We start from the raw sequence: 7,500 nt of genomic DNA, 5'->3' as shown, positions 1-7,500 counted from the left end.
ATACTCTGTAGAGTTCCAACTCAAATACACCCGTAATTCATCTCTAGGGTAAGATGGAGTATTATTGACGTCTTTAATCATGTCAATAATTCCCTGGACTAAAGCTTTGTTGGCTGAGTTGTATTTAGTGGACCGTGGTGGACGCGGAGGATAGGTCTCAAGGGCATAGGAAAAAATGGTCTGAAAGGCCTGAAATGATCCATTATAACTAAAAGGCAAGACTAGATAGGGAATGCCTTTATCCATAGTGTGAGGTATCAAGCCACACACCCAGCAGTCTATAGTATTAACTACCAGTTGGTGTTGATGCAATAGCTGTACAAATGTATTGTAAATAAATTCTGAGCGTCGAGCTTGTTCGTGTTCAGGAAACGAGTGAAAAGAATGCATAGAAGAAACCGTAGAAGTAGTAGGATCAAGGGGAGGTACTGTAGTTACCGGCATAAAAATCAAATGCACACCAAAGATGATTCCACCCACCAACGTTATTAAAACAATTAAAAACGTAACTGCACATTGCATTAGAAAGCATTTGCTGTGAAGTATTCTGTACAGTCTATTTCTGCGAACATAAATTACATTCTTTCGTTGCAGCTCAGGAAGCTCCATCTTCTACAATCCGTTCGTGACCACTGATGATGTGTACGTAGATGAAAATGCCTCTATCAGCCCTGGGAGTTCCCAGAACTAACAGAAAGATCGACCTTGTGTCTGACCCCCGCAGATTCAACTAAGCACACAGCCACGACCCTACGGCTACCCAGACGGCAAGGCAAAATTTAAAACAACAAAATAATAGCAAACTTCCTGGCTGGAGGCAATGTATCAAAAATTCAAATGTGAAAATAGGCAGTTTCCTGCTTTATTTGTCCATATTGCGAGATCGCAAGTTGTATCTCAGTTTTGCAGGAGCTGTCTGATCTGGAAACAATGTATTTTCAGCCGACGTTGCAATGTTCACGTTTGCAGATGACAAATGTTCTTTTGGTGCAGATGGCAAATGTTCAGGGTTCAAAAGAGCAGTTTCAGGAGGAGAGCCAGAGTTTGATGTATCAGTGATCAGTTCTGCATCACTGAAAGGAATGAAACTGGGTATTTGTTCTGCTTCAGAGGCACTGATTCCTTTCTTTACCCAGTTGTCGTAAGGAAGTGGCAGAGGCACACGTTTGACGTGTGTCGTGTGGATCCAATTCTTCCGTCCGGCCACACGAATAGCAGTTCTCGTCGCCAATAAGACTTGGAAGGGGCCAACGAATCTGGGCTGAAGATTTTTCGTTCTTGCAAAATTTCTAATGACTACTTGATCCCCAGGTTTCAGCTGATGACCTGGACTCTCCGGTGGCTTTGGCAATGCATCGAAAACCTGTTGGTGAATAAGGCTCAATTTAGCAGTCAAGTCGAAAAGGTAATCAATTAACATTGGGTATTCCAGCTGCTTAAATTCTTTCGGTCTATGTACCCCCCAAACATTTGCAGGACGACCAAAAATTATTTCATATGGACTAAGCCCTACTCTAGAATGTACAGTTGCTCTTGTTGATAACAAAGCCAAAGGCAGTGCATCTGGCCAGGGCAAACCCGTGGACGCTTGTATCTTAGCAAGTTTCAGTTTAAGGGTGCCATTGTAACCCTCAACTAAACCCGCGGACTGGGGATGATTCGCACTGTGAAACTTTTGTCTAATCCCTAGGCCGGCACACACACTCTGCATAACTTTCCCTACGAACTCACTTCCGTTATCTGACCATACAATCCGTGGCATTCCGAATCTGGGGAAGTATTCTTTAAGAAGGATTTTGGCAGTGGACAAAGCAGTATTGTCCTTCAGTGGGTATGCTTCGATCCATCTAGAGAACGCACAAACTACCACTAGGACGTACTTTAGATTGTTGCAACGATCCATATGAATGAAGTCTAACTGAATCACTTCAAAGGGGCAGGAAGGAGGAGCGAAGTGACCTGCAGGTGTGGGGATTCCCTTGCCAGGATTATGCATCAAGCATACCATACAATTTCTCACCACTCTCTCTGCACACTTACTAATCCCATCATTCTTCCAAACTGGAGCCAACATCTTACAAATCCCTTTAGAACTGATGTGCGCTGCTCCATGTGCCATCGTTACTACTGCAAGCACATACGCATCAGGCAACATCCAACGCTGTTGTTCCGACAAGTCAATCCAACACCCACTCGAGTCCAATTTACCCGTGCTCTCTTTCCATGCAAGCTTTTCCTCCTCAGTCGCCTCTTTTTGAATTTCTTTCATGCTTTCCACTGTGTCCTCACACATTCCAGACTCAGAAATCCATCTTGCAGACGTTGCAACATACATTCTACTCATCATATTTCTAGCTGTCTGTTTTGCAGTCTCATCAGCAAAAGCATTCCCACGACCAACATCATCCGTGATTGCTTTATGAGCACTGCATTTCACAATCGCAACTTCAGTCGGCAAGGTTAGAGATTCCAACAAGTCATTAACTAGCTGACCATGTTGAATCTTAGTCCCATGGGACGTAATGAAACCTCTCTCTTTCCACAAACAGCCAAAACTATGAGCCACGCCGAACGCGTACTGACTATCTGTGAACACATTCACTCTCTTTCCCTTAGCTAAAACGCACGCTCTTGTTAGCGCGATCAATTCTGCAGCCTGGGCAGAATTCTGACTCAATCTTGCAGTCTCCACAATCGTACTCAAAGTCGTTACTGCATAGGCAGCAGTCACGTCACCATTCTCCAATTTGAAACAAGACCCATCAACATACAACGTGCCATCTGGATCTGATAATGGAGTGTCTTTTAAATCAATTCGTCCTTTTGTTTCTTCCTCAGTTCTGAAACAACAGTCGTGGGGTTCGGAATCACTCGACTCTTGGCTAGTCGGCAACAATGTTGCTGGATTCAATACATTGCATCTTTTGATCTGAATATGACTCGCTAGCAATGTCAGTTCGTAACCTGATAATCTAGCACTGGTCAGGTGCTGCGTCTTGGTTCGGTTCATGAGTGTATCCACAGCATGAGGAACCATAACCACTAGCATGTTGTTCATTACTAAACCAGCAGATTGTCGAATGGAGGCTGCAGCTGCGGCTGTAGCTCTCAAGCAACTAGGCAACGCTCTAGCTACCGGATCTAACGTTGATGAAAAATACGCACAAGGGCGTTGTTTATCACCAAATTTCTGTGTCAAAACACTCAACGCACAACCTTCTCTCTCATGGACATAGAGCGTGAATGGCTTACTGTAATCGGGTGTACCCAATACAGGAGCTGAACACAGTGCATTTCGTAACTCAGAAAAACTCTCCTGACATTCGGCAGACCATGGCACTGGACTCGGAACATTTTTCCCAGTCAAAGCTACCATTGGTTTCGCCAAAAGAGAAAAATTTGGGATCCATTGCCTACAATATGAGGTAATACCTAAAAAGGCACGTACTTCTCTCTGCGTGCTAGGAACATTCATCTGTGTAATTGATTTTATTCTCTCTGGGGTCAACTTCCTTCCCTCCTTTGACAAGAGATGACCTAGGTAGGTCACTTCTTGGCAACAGTATTGCATTTTTGAAGGTGACACCTTGTGATTCAAATTTGACAAATGACGCAATAAAGAAATTGTAGCTGTTTTGCAAGTTTCCTTGTCATCGGCAGCCACTAGAAGATCATCGACATATTGTACTAAAGCAGAACCAGGAGGAAGTACAAAGGAATCTAACTGGCTTTTTAATGCTTGACTGTAAATGGATGGGCTTTCACAATAACCTTGTGGAGCACGTTTAACCCTGAAGCTTCGTCCTCCTAAAGAGAAACCGAAGATATCTCTGCTTTCCTTGGCTATCGGAATGCTGAAAAGGCATTTTTCAAGTCGATAACCGAAAACCATGCTGCTGTAGCAGGAATCAACGTTAACAATGCAGTAATGTCTGGAACCACAGGAAACTGTGGAATCACAATTTTATTAACCTCTCTAAGATCAATTACAAACCTATATACTGGAGGTTTTGTTGGGTCAGTTCGTTTCAGAATAGGCAATACAGGACTATTACAGACATTACCTCTAGTTTCTTCTACAACGTCTTTCTCAATCAGATCTTGCACAATTAATAAAAGTGCGCGTTCACCTTCACTAGAGATTCTGTATTGTGGAATTCGTGGAAATTTTACATTCGCTTTCAAAGTTACTACATATGGTGGGATTTCTAAAAGACCTACATCATTAGGACCAGTCGCCCAAAGAGTATCAGGGAGAGAACGCAGCTCTGGTGGGAGCGCATCCATCGACAAGTACATTGGAGAGGTGATTCTTTTACCCAACGTAAGCTGTACTCCTTCTGGAGAACAGTACAATGTCGCGTACAGGCGTTTTAACAAGTCTAAACCAAGCAGATTTTCATTACAACCTGTCGTCAAAATCAGGGGTGCTTTCAAGTGGCGGGGTCCAACAGAAATAGACAAAGGACCAGAAACAGGGTTGTGAACAGGGGCGCCTGAAAAACCTACTGAAACGTTTGTTGAGCCAGACAAAGGTGCACCAGGGAGTTTCGCATGTATGATAGAACTTTTTGCTGCACCAGTATCCAACAGAAACGGTTCGACTATACCTGATGTTGCTACTGCGACATAGGGCCCACTCTGATCTACTGGAACTGATACTACTCCCTCCCTTTGTCCATGGCTGTCCTAGTACTCCCTTGGCTGAACTTCCTCACTAGCTTCATAGTAGTCTTCAACATGATACTGTTGAGACCTATTCTGTTGGGCAGATTGTCCATTTCGCTGATCAAAATGATTAGAAGGGCGATCACTTGTCTGTGGAGGCATAGCACCTCGTCCTCGACCTCTAGAGTTTTGTATAGAACTACCACGACCTCTCTGAGCTGTCGCAGCATTATTTTGCGCTAAGACTGGACATTCAGTCTTATAATGGCCTTCCATTTTGCAATAAGCACACTGATTCCATTGGTACTGTGGCCTCTGAAAATTATACTCCGTCTTTTGATATGACCCTTGCTGTGTATTAGTCTGATTCGTGCGAGGCGGATATGCTTGCTGTAAAAGAACTTTAGTTTTTAAATCTTTCGTCTTTTTATCTGATTTTTCTTTCTCCTCTTTATCCCTATTTTCATAGTACTGGGCAGTCGCAAGTATTTGCGCAGTCGTAGAGACAGCCCACGCACTTTCAGAATTCTTTAATTTACCACTAAGTTCGGGCAACAGATTGTGCACAAATTTATCAACAAATAATCTCTGGCCTCCTTCTGTGCTCATATCCTGACCACTATGATCCACGAAAGTCTCCTCGAATCTTGTGAAAAAGTCGGAGACGCTTTCGTCTTTCTTCTGTTTGCACGCGGACAATTTGTCCCAGTTAACGCGTAATGCTGGCTTTAGGGTTTTCATTAACTCGATTATTCTACCAGGCAAATTAGCAATTAAGGGTTCAGGTTTGGAACCACCTATTTGCTGACCATCCGCCGCAATTATAGCTGCCCAATCACCACCTAGGGCAACTGGATGATTCTCTTTACGAATTTTAGCCCAAATTGGTTGCGGTACTACATTACCAAATAGCAGATCTATGTCAGCTAGATTCAATACACAAGTGTCAACTGTCTGAGCCAACTCTTTGTAGTACCCTGCAGGATTTTTACGCGGATCTGGCAAGGCCTGTTTCACTGCTAATACTTCAGCTCGCTTCCATGGAATATGTATCCATACTCTCTGGAATTGGGCTGGAGCGGCTGCAATACCAAGGTTTACATTAGCTTGCACAGCTTCACGCCAAATTGGTGGAACCTCCCTCATTGGGTATTGACGATTTTGTTTCGTACTACGTTTCTCTAACTCCCTCGGTGAACGAAGGGATGGGTCATTCCTATAACTTAAAATCAGTTCCATCGCTTCTTTTATATTTTGACCAACTATCATACCTGCAGCAAACTCTTTCTGAACATTAATTAATTCTTCTAGATTTGATTCAGGGTCATCCTTTTCCAATTCCTCACGTAGAAGGAAGCACATTTCATCGAACACATATCGTTGTGTCGGTTCATTCCATTGCATAAATGTATCTAATACATCTTGTACATTATATCTTCCAACTTTCGAAACCCATCTAAGAGCAGTGGAATCTAATATTCCTCGCTCTTCAGTACTGGGAAGCTGACTACGTCTCTGCACGGAGTCAGAGGTAGGAGTCTTAATCAGAGTTTTATAGAAGGGAGATAGAATATTAGAGACAGAATCAGTGATTCTCCGACGAACAGAAAGTGGAGTCATAATATTAGCAGAAGCAGTAAATAGAGTAGCAGTTGGAACAGATAGATCAGGAACAGTAGGAGTAGCGGGTAAAATAGCCTGTGAACTAGCAGGTGTGAGCGATACAGGTATAGGTAAAGAAACCGGCAACCCTGGAAGAGGGGGTGTTGAAGGAACATTAATATTGACCACAGGAGGTACAGGAACTTGATTCAGAGGAGCAGGAACACCAGGTTGTCCAGCAACCGGTAATTGAACATTCGGTATAGGTGGAGCCGTAGCACCCTGTGCATACGGTGGGGGTGATCGTAACAAGTAAGACAACAGGGGATCCTTTTCGGGGTCCTCTACTATCTTAGCTGTACTCGATGGCAAAACAGGATAGCACTTTTCTATCGCTAAATTACGCTCTCTATTGGCCACCTCCATCGCCTTCTCAGACTCGTTGAGTTGCAGCTGCTTAGCAGACTGTTCTAAAGTCAACTCTTGCTCTTTCTGTTCTTTCTTCAACTTTTTAATTTCTCTCTGTTTAGATTCTTTTCGCCAATAACGGAAAGAATCAAACATTGCCGGCCGGGCTTTCTTCTTGAACAATTTCGTTTCTAAATTATCAAGAACTTGGGGTTCAAAACTACCATGCAGTGGCCAACTAAGGACACCATCTTTCTCTGTATAGTGGATCCATACCTCGTTATAAGAGATAGGGCCCACACCAAATTTGCAATATAGATCATAAAGGGGAGTTCCAATCGGAGGGACCGAACACGAGTCCTCCAACTGGGAATCACTGTTGCAACTAAAACAAGACAACATACAATTTTTCCGACTTACCATTTTATAATCCGGAACACAGAACAGACAAACCACAAACAAAAAGGTGCGCACTCGAACCAAGAACTTAGGCCTACCAAAGCGAACAAATGTATCGATACCCAAACTAAACCAAATGATTATCTTAACCAGAACAACCAGTGATAATCTTACGAAACCAAACCAAACCAAAAACTAAAAGGATTATCCAAACAGGAGCAACCCTTACGAAGTAACCAACTAGCAACCACTTAATACTTAACTGAGGCACTGAAGACGTCACCAAGGAGAAACCCGTCACGTCTCGCCGTACTAAGGACTGCACCTCGGGTCCAAGACAGGGCGACGGTCAAAGCAACGGACCACTGTAGCCATCCGAACGGGAACCCTCGTGGAAGAGAACGTCGGGCCACTTTTGCGATA

This window comes from Lissotriton helveticus, chromosome 12 (assembly GCF_964261635.1).
Source record: "Lissotriton helveticus chromosome 12, aLisHel1.1, whole genome shotgun sequence".
NCBI lineage: Eukaryota > Metazoa > Chordata > Amphibia > Caudata > Salamandridae > Lissotriton > Lissotriton helveticus.
This window is presented reverse-complemented; position numbering follows the sequence as displayed.